Source organism: Otolemur garnettii, unplaced genomic scaffold, assembly GCF_000181295.1.
Source record: "Otolemur garnettii isolate 467f Iridium unplaced genomic scaffold, OtoGar3 scaffold00076, whole genome shotgun sequence".
NCBI lineage: Eukaryota > Metazoa > Chordata > Mammalia > Primates > Galagidae > Otolemur > Otolemur garnettii.
The window spans coordinates 3,092,857-3,109,554 of NW_003852471.1; the positions used below are offsets into that span (position 1 = coordinate 3,092,857).

The window sequence follows — 16,698 nt, forward strand, 5'->3', positions numbered from 1 at the left end:
CCACATACACCTGGGCTGCCAGGCTTGAAGCCAGCTTGGGCCAGCTAAAACAACGATGACAACTGCAAAAAAAAAAAAAAAAAAGGCAACATGTAGATAAACGCTCATGGGGCAAAGGCACTCGAACCAATGGGATAAATTTTCTATGGTTAAATTTGCAGCTTAAGCATTGGAAAGTCCATTTTTCATTCATTTATTCAAGTAGTATCTGTACAGTACGTGCCAGGCACTATCCTAGGCACTGGGCATGATTGGTAAATAAGAGTGATATGGTCGGAACCCTCAATGTAAATCCCATTCTATCAGGAGAAGTAAAATTTCCTGTTCCTGATAAGATACCACAGTTAGACCCAGTAAGATATTCTTTCCCTTTATACCTTCCTTAGAAAAGAGATACTCATTCTAGGGTACCTCTGATAATTCAGCTGTTGGACAAGGATTAGGAGAATGTCCTCACATTTTCTCTAGGTCCAGATGGAATCTTCCCCCTTAGCCAACCAGGAAAAATTGAGTAGAGAAACACATGGTAGTTGATTTCAGAGGTTACTCAACCCTGTCTGGGTCTAATAACGAGGACTGAGGTGGACAGATTATAAGAACACAGGACGCTGGACCTTAAATAGTCCCAGAGATTCGTTTTTCCAATCAACAGCTGAAGAAAGTAAAAGCAATTAATGTAATCCTGCTTCTGTGTACCCTCAATGAATCCCCAACAATAACAAAAAAAGTAAAGATGTCATGGTCAATCCCTCTAAAACCTGTCACTGGAAATGCATGTCATCACCATAACAGGCTTACTTTATGACTGAACATTTGCGTTCTTAAATTCTTACTCCCATTTTCACTGTGTTTCTAAGTAGTTCCCGGAAAGACGGGTCCTAGAAGATTTTTTTCTGGAGAATTCTTTGGTTTTAAGACCAGGTGTATTAGTCTGCTTGTGCTGCTGTAACAAAACACCACAGAGCTGGTGGCTTAAACCACAGACATTTATTTCCCACAGTCATGGGAAGTCCATGATCAAGGTGCTGCTGATTCAGCACCTGGTGAGAGCTCCCTCCTGACCTGTGGAGGGGCGCACTCTCACTATGTACATCCAGGGCAGAGAGAGAGTTATTTCTCTCTTTTTCTCTTCTTATAAAGCCACTAATCCCATCATGAAGGCCCCATTCTCATGAACTCACCAAACCCTAATTTGGGCTCATTTCCCAAATATCATCACAGGGGCTTAGAGCTTCAGCTTGTGAATTTGGTGGGGAGAGAACACTTTTCATTCCACAGTACCAGGTGATGCTACAAACTTAGAGGAACTTGAATATTTCTTTTCTCAGATTATCCCATGATTCTTATTTATTTTTATCTTTTCCGTCAATGTAAGGAAGGCCCTGCAAGGTACACTTAATTAGGCTTCAGTAAGAGACAGGATTTCATAACTTCTCAAATCTGATACAACAATCAATTCAGAGACTAGGGAAATATTAATGGCCCAGAACAGATAATTTACTGTGTTCTGTATAGCTGAGGTTTAATTTGTTTATCAGTCAAAGGATACTTGAAATCTCTGAGAGAAATGTAAGTTTCTCATAATTGGTATTATTTCACACTTCTAAATAATGAAGTGCCTGTAAGCACCGAGTTGTCACATCTTACCGTCAGAGTGGTGGTTCATGTGCAGGGTGCCGCTCAGGGGCTGCCGCCACTCTGCAGCACAGTGCCGTGACAGCACCTGGTACCAGGTCTGCCTCTGCAGCAGATTAGCTGTGTGACATGGAGCAAGTCATTTCACTCTCTGGGATCTGTCTCCTGATTTGCAAACTGGAATGATAAAAACAGCCCCTACATATCTGACCAGCATACTAAAAGGGGCCCACACCAATGCTCCATACGTGGAAGGGATGACACTATATCATTTTGAGATGATGATACTGTAATGATCATACCTGAAATTCAACATCTGGAGACCGTTTAAGGCCTTAGTTTTCAAGAGTCACCATAACATTGACATTCCAGAGCTGTTTGGTAGAGGCAATCTACCCTTTCCCTTGCTCTGGACATGTGGTTGCTCCTGGGTCTTCTTTAAGATCCTCAATGTGATGAGCAGGGATAAGTTTCTAGAACAGAGCCTCTTCTAAACCCAGTCATTGTCTCACAAGTCACTTTGGAAACTCTATCAGGGGACTTCGTTTAGTTTTTTTATCGTCAGAGCAAAGGTTTGTTAAGGGTTCACTCTTTATTGGTAGAAAAAATAGCCACTTTCAGCCTCTTCTAAAAGGGTGCAAGTACCTGGACAGGTCTGAAGAGAAAATAAACAGAGCATGAGGCTCAGAAACCAAATGTACAAACAAATCTTAAAATAGTCTAAGGCAGTGATCAAGCAATTTAAAGCTCCAGGAAGTGATTCCACTAAGTTATATTGACGCTCTTACCCCTAGTGATTGTTTTAGAAGAAAGTGCCTTGGAAAAGGTAATTAAGACCAAATGGGGTCCTAAGAGGGAACCTAATAAATGTGACTGATGTCCTCATGGGAAGAAGAAGGGGCAGCAGGGATGTGCAGGTGTAGAGAAAAGACCACATGAGGACAGAGAGAAAAGGTGGCTGTCTGCAAGCCAGGGGGAGAGGCCTCAGGAGAAACCCAACCACTGACCCCCTAATCTTGGATTTCTAGTCTCCAGAACTACGAACAGTAAATTTTTGTTGTTTAAGCCACTCGGTCTGTGGTATTTTGTTACAGGAACCCTGGCAGACGAATACATGTATGTACTGGAAACTAACCCCAATTAAAAGAAAACCAGGCATACTAGAAAAATTATTAATGCTTTATTTTTCTACAGTTTAATTACAATTTCAGGATATGAATCCCCCACCTCCCCCTGCCCCAGGCAGTGTAGAACTTAACCTCAGCCTGCCCCAGATTCCCGCAGTGCCCAGGAATGGTGAAGGGGGGAGCTCCCTATCTGGCTCCCGGGCCTGTGACTTCCCTTATCCAGATGGGTCCTTCAGGTTGGGCATCTCTGTAAGGCTGCAATAGCCCCATTGCCTGGGTGTACTATTAGATAGGTTTTCCTTTCTGGGGTCATACCATCTCCCTTGACACTGCTAGGAAGCAAGGCCTGGGACTCTACTGCTTATACCAGATTTGAGGTTTCTCTGTCATACAGTAGGAAGCTCAGCAATGGGCTTATCATCCTGTCATACCCTGATCATAAGCACAAGCTGGAGCAGACTAGCCTTGCTACTTAAAATAAGGATGACGATGGACTATACACAATACACAAACACACATCTACAAAATGGTAACTAGGTCAAGGTAATTTTTTTTTTTATTAAATCATAGCTGTGTACATTAATACAGTCATGGGGTACAGTGTGCTGGTTTTATATACAACTTGAAATATTTTCATCAAACTGGTTAACATAGCCTTCATGTCTTTTTCTTAGTTATTGTGTTAAGACATTTATAGTCTACATTTAGAAAGATTCACATGTACCCTTAGGTACATAAGATGAACCATAGGCGTAATGTTAATGAGCTTGACTGTGGTGATTATTTCCCAGTGTATAAGAATGTCAAAACATCAAGTTGTATACCTTAAATATATACAATGGATATGATTTTTACATGTCAGTGATATTGCAATAAAGCTGTAAAAAAAAAGGCAGGGGGGGAGGTTGACCCTTATTGGTGTTGAACCCTGTGTAGCCATGGGGCTTATTAAAAGTTTTGGCTCTCAAGTCCCAAGCCAGAATCAGAAACTGTATTTCAACCATATCCCCAGAGTACTTTTTATGCATGTTACACTTTGAGATGCAGTGGTTCAGTGCAATGATTCCCAAGTGGTAGCAAGCAGCAGAATCATCTAGATAGCTCACCGAAGCACAGATGCCCGGGCTCCACCAGACTCTGTCAGTATATCTGCACTGGGGCCCAAGTGATTGACATGCTGCCAGTCTGGGGTGGAGCGTATAAAAATACTTTAGCATTTTATAAGTTAAGAGGCCTCAGGTAACTTTTCATGAATACCTTATTAGTTGAGGCAGACCTGTCATAACATTTGCAGAGCCCAGGGCAAGAGTATAACAGAGACCCACATATCATATGCTTAAATATTTAAAAGCTATAAATTAGGCTGGAATAGAAAAGAAGCTTTAAAAATGTTGTGTCCTCTAACTTGACAAATATTATTTCCAGCATGATGTGAAAGATTAGGTTCAAGTGCAGACTTCTCAGGAATCTCCAGGACTTCATGCCAGTCCTATCCATGACCTGCCCCCTTTCTTTTCCTATGCTCCCAACCCCATCCTGGGAAAAGACTCGAGAATTAGGCTTGGGGTTTTGAGGCCAAGGAATTCAAGCAACCCAGGTATCCAGAGTGGCGGGTCTGGAGGGGACCCCTCAGAGTGATGCATCAGTTGGCTTCGTGGATTCCTTGCCCATGGGGAGGAGCAAGGCCATGTAAGAGCCAGAAGGGCCCTTTAGAGCACAGGATACAGAGCAGGCCTCACAATACCAAGTCTAAGGGTAATGCAGATTGGAGGGCTTGGCACAGCCTGTAGTTTTCTGATAATATTCTTAAAATCGTGAGACTACTTAGTCTCCCTGAGAAGTCTGTAAGACAAAGTGCAACAGTTGATCTACTAAGCTCTATGACTCTCCATCTCTCCATGTGGTCCATAGACCAGCAGCATCCACTTCAGGATGGGCTGAATGTTTATGCTTCCCCCAGATCCATACATTGATGCCCTAACCCTTAATGTGATGGTATTTGGAGATGGGGTCTTTGAGATGTAATTAAGATTAGATGGGATCATGAGGGTGAGCTCCCTGATGAAATTAGTATCCTTAAAAAAAAGAGAGAGAAAGAGAGACAACAAGCCAGCACTTTGGGAGGCCAAAGCAGGAGGATTGCTTGAAGCCAGGAGTTTGAGGCCAGCCTAGACAACAGGGAGACGTATCACTACAAAGATAAAAACAAACAAACAAACAAAAAAACTGGTAGGTTGGTGCATCCATAGACCTGGTTTCTCAGGAGGCTGAGGCAGGAGGATCACTTGAGCCCAAAAGTTTGAGGTTCCAGTGAACAAGATCACTGCGCTTTAACTCTGGCAACAGAGTCAAAACCTGTCTCAATTTTTAAAGAGAGAGAGAGAGACAACAAAGAGCTTTCACTCATGCTCACTTCAGCAGCACATATACTAAAATTGGAACGATACAGAGAAGATTATCACGGCCCTGTGCAAGGATGACACACGAGTTCGTGAAGCGTTCCATATTTTTAAATAAGTTAAAAAAAAGAAAAAGAAAACAAAGAGCTTTCACTTGCTCTCAATTTCTCTCTCCCTGTGAGGATGCAGAGAGAAGGTACCAGTCTGGAAGCCAGGAATAGAATCCTTACCAGCAATTGAGTAAACCAGCACCTCGACCTTAGGCTTCCCAAGCTCAGAATCGTGAGAAAATAAATGTCTGTTGTTTAAGCCACTGAATCTATGATATTTGATTATAGCAGACCAGTACAGTGATGACCTGGGGACTCGTTAGAAATGCAAATTCCTAGGCCCACCCCAAACCTACTTAATGGAAATTCTGGAACCGGGGCCCCAGGAGTGTGTGTTTTTACAAGCCCCCCCACCCCCAAGGGAGTGTGATGCGGGCTTCACTGCTCAAAGTGTAGATTTTATTCTTCTCTGTTCCTCCATCAGGAACACCTTGGAGAATATTTTTTAGGAGAATTCAGCTTTGGACTCCTTAGGACTGAAAGTGCTTTTATTACATTATCAACAAGATCTCCCCATTTCCCATCAAGTTCATGAATACAAAATGACACTGCTGATAGAGTGTGTGTTAAAGTATTGTGTCTGGTTAAAAATATCAAAAAAAAAAAAATCAATCCGTGTGCTCTGTCTGCAAGCATTTTCAGATGCATCCTTTTGTTTTAAATAAAAGATGTTTCTTTCACACTTTCATCCTTAAAATTATAGCACTAAGACCTTAGAAAAGAGTTGTTAAAAATCACATTTTAGAAAGACATAGCTCTTTGATTTATCAAATTTATATTCATGTAGGCATAAAAATCACGAGGGGATCCAACAACCGCTTGTTCCTCCAACTCTTTACTCAGCTTCTTGGAAGAATCGTGTCTCCAGAGTAATATTTAAATGAGGAGAGAGGGGAAGGAGATTTGGTATAAAGATAATGATTAGTACTTTGACTTAGGCAATCATATCCTGGCAAGTTTGCATATATGTCCCATGAGAAGAGCTGGAAAAGGAATTTATATGTCTTAATCCACTTGTGAGTGGCTCTTTACATACTCTGGTTATATTCACCCATCACAACATATTGAGGTTAGTATCACTACCCCCATGTTATAACCAAGAAAAATGTCTACTCTTCCAGTACATGCATCTTTCTGAAGGCAAGTTGGTTGATCAATGGAGGCCATGGGATTTGAACCCATGGAAGTCCTCTATTTTCCAAGGACTTCACAATGCCACCTTATCCCTGAGGAAAATGCACTATGTTCTTACAGCCTGACCTTCTCTGGGGAAACTTCGCCATATTGCAGTTACATAGTTCAGGCTGTCATAAGTTTTACCACACTTGCCACCAGAACCTCCTTAAAGAGCATCCAAGTTTGTCCATGTACCACCCCTCAAATAAGTTTTCAAAAAAGGAAATTAATCACATCACCCCCACCCACTATTGTAAGTCCTCACCTCAGCCTTCAAGATTAAGCCAAACTTCCCAATTCTTCCATAAGATATATATATCCAGAAGACCAAAAATCACATTATAACAAAGATATATGTACCAGAATGTTTATTGCAACCCAATTCATAATTGCTAAGTCATGGAAGAAGCCCAAGTGCCCATCAACCCATGAATGGATCAATAAATTGTAGTATATGTACACCATGGAATATTATGCAGCCTTAAAGAAAGAAGGAGACTTTACCTCTTACATGTTTACATGGATGGAGCTGGAACATATTCTTCTTAGCAAAGTCTAGAAGCCAAGACTTTCTTCAAGAATGGAAGAAAAAGTACCCAATGTACTCAGCCTTACTATGAAACCAATTTAGAGTAAAAAATAGTAGCTTTTCTTATGAAAGCTACAACCCAATTATAGCCCAAGAAAAAGGGGGAAAGGGAAGAGAGAGGAATGGGGGGGAGGAGGATGGGTGAGGGAAGGTAATTAGTGGGACCACACCTATGGTGCATCTTACAAGGGTACATGTGAAATTTACTAGGTGTAGAATATAAATGTCTTAACACAATAACTAAGAAAATGCCATGAAAGCTATGTTAACCAGTTTGATGGAAACATTTCAAATTGTATATAAAACTACCACATTGTACCCCATGACTGCATTAATATACACAGCTATGATTTAACAAAAATAAAAAATAAAGATTTAGCCCAACTTCTTACTGTGCCAGAAGGTCTTCCCCAGTTTGTCATCGGCCTGCATGGTCAATCCTTCCTAAGTCATCTCCTACTAGGTCTCCAACAGGCAGGCTGGGTGCTGCCCTTAATGAAGGAACCACTTACACCTGCTCAGATCTTGCCTCTTGCCTCTGTGTTAAGAAGCACTCTTCCCTCTGCCCAGAGTGCCTTTCCTGATTCCTTTCACTTACCCAGTTTCTACCCCTCCTTCCAGGCCAGCTTGTAGGACCAGTGGTTTGCAGACACTTTCCTTTACCTTCACAGTCTGATTTGAGTGTGTCTCTGGTGTATTCTCTCTCTGTTTTCCAAGTGGCATTTGGGGTGTGTCAGAATTGTATACTTGTATAAAAACTTACAATGCCCTGAGCCACGCCAGCCAGGATCACTAACTAAATGGGCTATGGTTTTCTGGTACTGACCGACTCTGGCAGGGCCTCCTGCACCTTGAAATTATCCTCCAATGTTTATGGGCGTCCTTGTGGGAAGTTGCTCATGAATAAGTCTCGCCTGCCCCAGTTGCTGCAGTCTTGCCTGGAGACAACAGTCATGGGTCAATTACCAACAGTGACACATTCTGAGAAACGTGTTATTCAGTGATTTTGTTATATGAACATCACTAAGTGTATTTACGTGAATCTAGATGGTGTAGCCTACCACACACCTAGGCTGCATGGCACAGCCCTCTGCTCCTACGCTATGAGCCTGTACATCATGTTACCATACTGAATACTGTAGGCAATGGTAACACAATGGCAAATATTTGTTTATCTAAGCACAGAAAAAGGACAGTAAAAATGCAGTATTACTGGCTAGGGGCCCATAGCTCAGTGGTTAGGGTGCTGGCCACATGCTCTGGGACTGGTGGGTTCAAACCTGGCCTGGGCACAAAAAAAAAACAAGTATTATAATCTTATGGGGCCACCATCACGTGTGAGGTCTGTTGCTGAGTGGAGTGTCATTGGTGTGTGCGGCGCATGACTGCTTTTCAGTGGAGTGTCATTGGTGTGTGCGGCGCATGACTGCTTTTTAGTGGAGTGTCACTGGGTGTGTGGTGCGTGATGGCTTTCCAGTGCCCCAGTTTTCTACCACTGCCTACTGGCTCTGCTGCCCTGCTGGCACCCTTTGAACCCTCTACACCCTTCCTTGGTTGCTGATGAATCCACACTCTGCCAAACTGGGCCAAATATAGTGCTCCAAGTAACTGTCGGGGATTTTTGTATAGAAACAGCTTTTTCTGTTTTATTTTGGTTTTCACTTACAGCTCCCACTCTCTGCTAAAGCTTCGGTTAACCAGAGGATACTGAGGTCTGATCATGGCTTTGATCTCTACGTTGCCCTTCCATTTCGATAATTGAAGCCATATATTTGGGCTTAGCTTGTCCTGACTCTTTATTCCTGCAGGTGTTTAATTTCCACATGCAAACGAATAGAACCCATATGGTCATGTCCCACAGTATTCACTTGGTCAGAAAGTCCTGAGTCCCAGAAATAAACTTAGTGTAGGCTCAGACTGGCACCCTCACTGTCTCTCACTCACATGGTAAAAATAATCAAATAGAACACGGATGTTATTCCTTTAACCTGGAGATCCTACATAATGAATCCTTCACAGAAAAAAAAAAAAAATACATGCCTTCTCCATTCTCCTTTTTGGTAAGAAAGACAATTCAAAGACCTGTGGTTGTTCAAGGCTCTGCATAGCCCTGGGCTCTGGCCTTGACTTTCATCAATTTTCCTGCTTTTCTCTGGCCCTGACAGCTCGACGGCAAAGGGAAAGGGATGACAAACAGGCTGATGGAAGAAAAAACGGAACACAGTGAAGCACTATGGTTGTCAGACAGCAGTAACCTCTCTGGGAAAAAAAGTTGTACATATACTTTGCCATTCTGAACACCCCCAAACAATTTTAAAAATAAAAAACCCTCAGTGTGACATTTCAGTTTGAGTGCCTGTTTGCCCATGAATAAGTCTCTCCTGCCCTACTAGAGTGTTTATTTCTTGGTAGAGCTGATTTGGTCTCCTAGAAAAGACAAGTATTTAGTCAACAGTTTCCCCCCCAAATCTACTTTTTTAGAAGGGGGTACACATAATTAATTTTTTTCTTTCCCTTGAGAAGTGGCACTTCGTTAGATCCAGAGCACTCTCCCGTGGTAAGTAGCTGGCTATATAGGGACATCTTTAAGTCAGAAAGTTCTACTCTGTAGCTGAAAATCACAGCATTTGCCTGGAGGTACTCTAGCTATCGAGTAACCACTAGCTAAACGTGAGGCTAGAGAACGTCATGGTAGGATTCAGTAGAGAAAAAGCTTATTTTCCCCAGAAATGGCAGGCCAAGGTCTGAGACTTAGGAAAACAAGCACATCTCTGATGCTAGGAGTGCAGCTGTTGCCATGGCGCCCACCCAGCTAAAGCTTCAGATGCAGTGGCGCCTCCACAGAGACCAGGTCCTCAGAGCCGACAGCAATAGTAAATGCAGTCACTAATTGTGTATTAAAACAATAAGAAAACCCCTTTGACATTCTGCAGATTGTTCTTGGCAGAACAGAGCTACCATGGATAAATTCCAGGCTTGTCCTTTAAAAATGTATAATACTGGGTCATGTCTGGGGCAATCAAACTCAATTTGTGGAACATCAAGAACACATATGCACATAGCTCTTTTGGTTTTCCACACAGCAGAAATTATAATTCTGCCCATTTTTCTTTTTACCTTTAGCAGATCAAGGCCCTAGCTTTTCTTTTCGTGGTCTAATCTTAGTCTCTGTCTAGGAGACTTTAACAAATGAGGAAAGTCATGTTTCAAGATCTATATTACCTTGTCCAAGTTCACAGAAAACAGCCAGAAAATGGCCAGAAAAAGACAGAGCTAGGACTAAAACCCAGGTATTTCTGGTTCCAAATAAAACCTGGACTTTTCTCCAGCAGTCTACAGTTCTTATCTAGCCTAGCAGAAACTGCATCATGCTCTGTATTAGTATGAAAGAATTCCCCAGAAGTGCATTAATGAACATAGTTACCATTTAGTAAAAAAAAAAAAAAAAAAGAAAAAGAAAGAAAAAAGAAAGAATTCTGGCTACAGGTAACAATAACAACAAGAGTATCAAACCATACTGGCTGGGCACAGTGGCTCACACCTGTAATCCTAGCACTCTGGGGGGCTTAGGGGTATAGAGAGCTAAGGAGTTTGAGACCAGCCTGAGCAAAGCAAGACCCCCATCTCTATTAAAAATAGAAAAAACTAGCCAGGCATGGTGGCAAGTGCCTGTAGTCCAAGCTACTCAGGAGGCTGAGGGAAGAGGATGGCTTGAGCCCAGGAGTTTGAGCTTGTGAGCTATGATGCTGCAGCAGTCTACCTAGGGCAACTGAGTGAGACTCTGTCTCAAACAAAAAAAAAAAGAATATCAAACTATAAAGAAGATAAATCCAGACATAGGCTATTGCAAAACTGGTTCAAAAAACAGCACAGGGTTAAGACCCTGGGGCAATGTCTCTACCTTTCTCATGACATTTCTCCCAGGATCACAAGATAGTTATAACAAATGAAGGCATCAGGTGTATGTGAGCATGTCAAAGCCAGGATTCATGGATAGCTACATGGTAGGAGAAGGAAGGTAAATGCCTTATCAAGATATCTTCTTTTATCAGGGAGTAGAAATCCTTTCCAGAATCCATCCTGTTGACTTTCTCTTCAGTCTCATTAGACAGAAGAAGGTTACATTGACAACTCTAGCTGCAAGGGAGGCTGGAAAAGTGAGAATTTGGTTTTTCTCAGGTGCTATAATAATAAGTCATTAAGGAAAAAGTGAATTGAGAAGAACCATTCAGTAGCCAATCAAAAATGTTTGCCCATATGTTCTTAGCCTCCAGGAAACCATTGCTGTTCAGCAATTTGGGGGTTCAGTGCTCATCGTTTTTCCCAGCATTACTCTGAGAGCCTCCTCACTGATGTTCCCTGTCCATGATCTATTCCCTTAGTGGAAAGATTTGGCTGAATCTCAAGTTACTTTATTCATGTCCTGGAGCCCTTTCCATCATAGAACCCAACTAACCATTCATGTATTTAATACATAAGCACTTTAGAATAGTTGCTCAAATGTTCTCTTCTGGGCATAATCAGAAAATATTCCCACAGGAAAAAGAAACAAATTAAAACAGAAAAACAAATTAAAAAACTAAAACTAAAAAAGAAAAATATTATTTCCAACAAAAATATGGCATTGTCTTTCTTACTCTCCCTCCCCCACCCTCAAACATTCTCATCAATTCATACAAACTCTCTACATGATCTAAATCTCAGATGAACTTAAAATATTTTGCCTGGAAGAAGAAATAAAGACTCACTCTCTCTCTATGCTAAAATCAGAATAAGATTAAAAATTCCTTACAGACTTACAAATTGACTATGTGGAAACTAGGAAGTGTTTTCTTTTCAATATAATTTTGGTCTTGGCTACTGGTTTCCAGATTTATTGACTTGGAAAATTAAGACATTCCTATGAGGTATTTTATGCTTGTCACTTCCTAAAATCACTGCCCATTTAATTTATAAAACCCAGACTCAGACAACTTCCTTTAAAACCCATGGGACAACATTGAATTTATTTTTTCTCCATAAATATAATCAGCATTACAAACTCTAGAAGAGTGGTTCTCAACCTTCCTAATGCTGTGGCCCTTTAATACAGTTCCTGTGGATTGGGACCCACAGGTTGAGAACCGCTGCTCTAAAAGGAGCCCTGAAGACCCCAGAGCCCCCTGGAGCTGTGTAGCCACACTCTTGCCAGTAGTTGTTCCCAGTAATGACAAACAGCACACCTGTCAGCCTGACCACTGGTGCCCACAAGCCCTGTGCTCACAATGATGCACCTGTCAGCCTGACCACTGGTGCCCACAAGCCATGTGCTCACAATGATGAGGATACATCAGCCTGGCCTCGTGCCCACAAGCTCTTTGTTCATGATGATGACACATCAGCCTGACCACTGGTGCCCACAAGCTTTGTGCTCACAGCAATGAAGATACAGAGTTTCCTCATTCAGGGCTAGACAGAGACTCTCATTTTCTAGGCCTTCATAAGCTTAGAAATTAATCTTATCCCAGACCCCTATCTCTCTCTGAGCTCAAGCAAGGTCATAATAAAAAGCGGCCTGGCCAGTGTCTTATCAGGGTGGTTCCTCCTGGGGTAGGGAACAGGTACCCTAATGCCTCACCTGGAGCAAGGCCTGCAAGGTCTGCATTCCTTTGCTTATTTTAGGATTATTTTCTGGACACTTGTGACATGTTCCAGACGAACATCTCCCCCACACTCCTGCCTGCCGGATAGGGAAGGCAGTATATACATCCCTAGACAGCAAGCCCAAATGGGCAGCCCACTTGGACCCCCTCCATTGTTGGAGGTTCTGTTTCTTCTTCTCTTTCTCTTATCTATCTCCTCTCTCTTTCAATAAACTCTGTCCTTTTGCTTATTTGCGTGGTCTGTGGTTTCATTCTCTGAACCTCAAAATCAAGGACCTGACAGAAATTCTGGGCAGTCTCTCCTGCTGTCACCTCAGAACACACATGGAAATCATGCACAGAACTGGCCATTCTGCCCGGAGTTCAGGCTGACTGCACTCTGAGCAGAGCACTCACTCCCCCAATCTTTGTCAAGTGATGCCAGCTCTTATTTTTTAAATGACAAAGGAAAGGCAATCTCACTGTTCCAAGCCCTTCTCCCCTCTACAGAATAAACACACAGGACATAATGAGAAAATGAGTGTTTGGTAAGTGACAGAGGCAAGTGCCAGGAAGAGACTGAGAAGAACTAGGGAGGGTCACAAGCTGTGGAGTCTGTAAGGGAAAAATGAAGGTTATTCTTCACATAAAAAACAGACCAATTTGGGGGAGGGACCCTGTGTTGGAATAGAGAAGTGAAACTCCAGCCTTAGGCTTGGTCCACGGGGAATTCAATTGAACAGGAGAGAACAGACTTAGAATTCTTATTGTGATTTTCATTCATTCAATGAAAATGTCTTGTATATCAGTTGTGTCAGGTGCTATGCCTGAGGGGTTCAGCAGTGGAGGCACCCATGGTCCTTGCCCCCAGGAAGCTTATTGGTGAGCAGGGCAGACATTAAACACAGGAATTATGCAAATAATTATGTGATTTGAATTGTGATAAGCATCATAAAGGAAAAACACAGGACACCAGAAGAATTAAAAACAAAGGAACACATGCAGAGTGGGATTCAGGTCAAGTGTCTCCAGGGAATACAGGTCAAAGTTCCCCTTGGCCCTCTGAAGTTTCACTGAAAATCAGTGAAACTGATTAATATGACTTAGATTAATAGGAGTCAGATTAATAGGAGAATCAGCATATAAATTTATGTAATGTGTATACATGGAAGTCTTCAGAATGAAGAACTCAAAGATAAAGAGGAAATTATCCATTTTTATGCTTAGGTTCAACAAAATATGGACAGCCAAGTATAAATGTGATTGGACGAGGGTCTGCTCTGGTGCTAACTCACTGAGTCAGGAAACCCAGTCAGGACTCTCGGACTCTTCCTGGCCTCTCTGAACACGCATTTCTTCCTGTGGAGTACGGCTCTTGCTGGAACGAGGGGTCTTATGACCAACAGTCATACAAGGTGGGTCAAATGATTTCTTTATGGCCAATCTTTATACAGAATATTTTTAGGTTTTAAGGCTGGCTTTGGGAAAAAGGGGTTCTGGTTTCTACAACCCACTTTGGGGAAGAAGGTTTCTAGTTTATCCACTTAGCCTCAAGGGAAGGATGGGACTGAGAAACAGGAGAGCAGGAAAACGTCAGAGAAAGGGGTTTTTTCTGAGGCCCTTATTTGGGGGTGTTCTTTCCAGAGTCCCAACAGAAATGATTTTTAAGCCTGAGAAGGATGTGAACAGGCCAGGCAAGTGGAAAAGATTCTAGACGGTGGGAATAGCATATTGGAGATCCTGAGTGTGGAAGAACTTAGCACACCAAAGGACAGAAAGGCGGCTAGTGTGAGTTGGAACAATGGTGCTGTTACTGAACAGACCTGGGGGCCAGGTCTATGAAATGAAGCTGGATTCCAATCCAAGATTTGTAGCAGGAGAAAAAAGTGTTTATTGCTTTGTGCCAAGCAAGAAGTACAGGCAAGTGATGTTTAAGACCCAAATTCCCTGATGGCTACAAGCAAAGGTTTTTAAAGGCAACAGTACATTTCAAGTAAGCAAAGTTGCAATTAAATTGTAAACCAATACACGGAGTTTATATATCAGTTTGGCCCCAAAAGGTGGGATAACTTAAAGTGAATGGATTTAGAGATTCTTTGGTGATTGGTTAAAGAGACATTGGTTCTTGGCATCAGTGGAAAGTGTTCAGGGACTGAAACACTCTGGTGACTCAGGCTTGCTGGGAGGACTATTGTTATGACTACATTTGGGCATTGCCAGTTGTTCATTCACTTTCCTTGTCTTTCTTTTGTTTTTTTTTTTTTTTTAAAAAGAATACCTTTATTGTTTAAAGCATAAAGAAGGACAAATAAAAATTGGTATAAATGAAGATTAAAGAAAAGCTCATTTACTTGTCAAGGTTAGCTAGGTGCTCAGAATTTCCCTTACAGGGACTTAAAATTGTTTCTTCACATTCATGCTAGAAGGGGCCTACTAGGCCACTAGAAGGGGCCCCCACTCCATCACAGCATCAGAGAGCTCAGGGGGGCCATAACGCCCAGGGCTTTTAGATAATCCCCAGCCCTTCAGTTCCTGAACTTTAGTTCTGAGTCATATTGAGGCAAGAAAGTAAAAGTAGAATTAAAAGAATCTGTCCTAGCCGCCCTGTGTAGGCCTCAGCCAAGCCGCAGGTGTTTCTGTTGTCTGTATGTTTCTCCCTTGACATACAAGGGGCCTAGATTGTAACCTAGTAACTTCCCCGGACTTCCGTCGCCTTTGAGGGCAGGTGGTCCGACCAGTCTCAAGGACGCAAGTGAATCTGACCTTCCGTCTTAAGCCTGGGACCTTGAGAATGATGTCATGTCTCTCTCTGTTTTATGACCCTCACGTGCACTCCCGCCCTGAAAAGTGGATAAAAGAAAGGCAAGAGATTGAGTCGGGGGTGGGGGGGCACCTCAGTTTTGGAGGTATTCCAAGTTATCCCCCGCCAGAATAAATCTGCTTCCTCTAATCAACTGGTGCCTGGAGTCTTCTGTCTGCGTCGGTTTCCTGCTACAATATCTACTGCAAAAGTGCCAACCAGCTCATCTACCACCGTGCAGGAAGTCACCTTGTTTTGAGGACACTATTCCCTGTCCTGAACCTTTAGCAGAGTATAAATCTATGTCCTAAAGTAGTTTGTAGATATTAGTGGAGGAAATGACAAGTAAGAACAGACCAATAGCTATTCAAATGACTGATATTTGGGGCACTGGGTCAGGTTCCGGGGGTCTCTCTAAATCACACACTGGGAACTGACTACCAGCATCACCACATAGGGGACAGTTGGTAGTCTGACCAAGAAGGGAAGGCTGCCAGTCTGACAATGAATCAAATAACCACTTCTCAGCAAACGGTTCCCTTTCCTTCTTCCCTCCTTCCACTGCAGCCTGGCCTGTGCCTTTATACTCTCTTTGGCCTTAAATCTTAATATTGGGAAAGGGAGCCAGTTCCACAGTGCAAGGTTTGAGAATTGTAATTGTGCCAGTTTCTTGTTCCTGCTTCATTGCAGGCCCTCAGTTGACAGTGATGCAGACCCCCTCTGCTCAGGGCTGGATATGAACTCCACTGTCTAGTCCTAAGCAGGCTCATAAACCAGTTTGATCAATGTTCTGTCTAAGCTGACACTCCCTCGGAAGAGCGGACTGCCCCAAACATGACCACATTCCTACACAAGGAATTGTTAAAATTAATTGTTAAAATTAATTTCTGACGACAGGCCTCTGCTGTCAATGGCTGTGACACATTTTAGACATGCATTCCAGTTTCCCCAAAAGGCTGCATATCAACACCTGGACAGAGAGCAAAATCAGCAACCCACTGGGACCCCTCCACTTGCTGGAGGCTTTATTTCTTCTCTTATCTGTAATAAAATCTATCCTGTTGCTTACTGGTGGTGGTCCTTGAATTCATGCTTCAATTTCCCAAGACCAAGGACTCTGCACAGAAATTCTGATAACAATAAGAGAGGAAAGAAGATCTTATGCAAAAAGGCTGGCCATTCAGGACTGGACACTGGGGCAGCTAGTCATCCTGCAGAACACAGTGGCCTCCTGTAGTCTC

The 16,698-nt window shown here is 42.6% G+C and overlaps 1 non-coding gene across 1 annotated transcript; it reads left to right on the plus strand.

The window, feature by feature from the left end:
• The first annotated feature begins 5,167 nt into the window (after positions 1 to 5,167).
• Positions 5,168 to 5,273, plus strand: LOC111726712. The gene has a single exon (XR_002774422.1). It is a non-coding gene; the product is annotated as a U6 spliceosomal RNA (small nuclear RNA).
• The last annotated feature ends 11,425 nt before the right edge of the window (positions 5,274 to 16,698 follow it).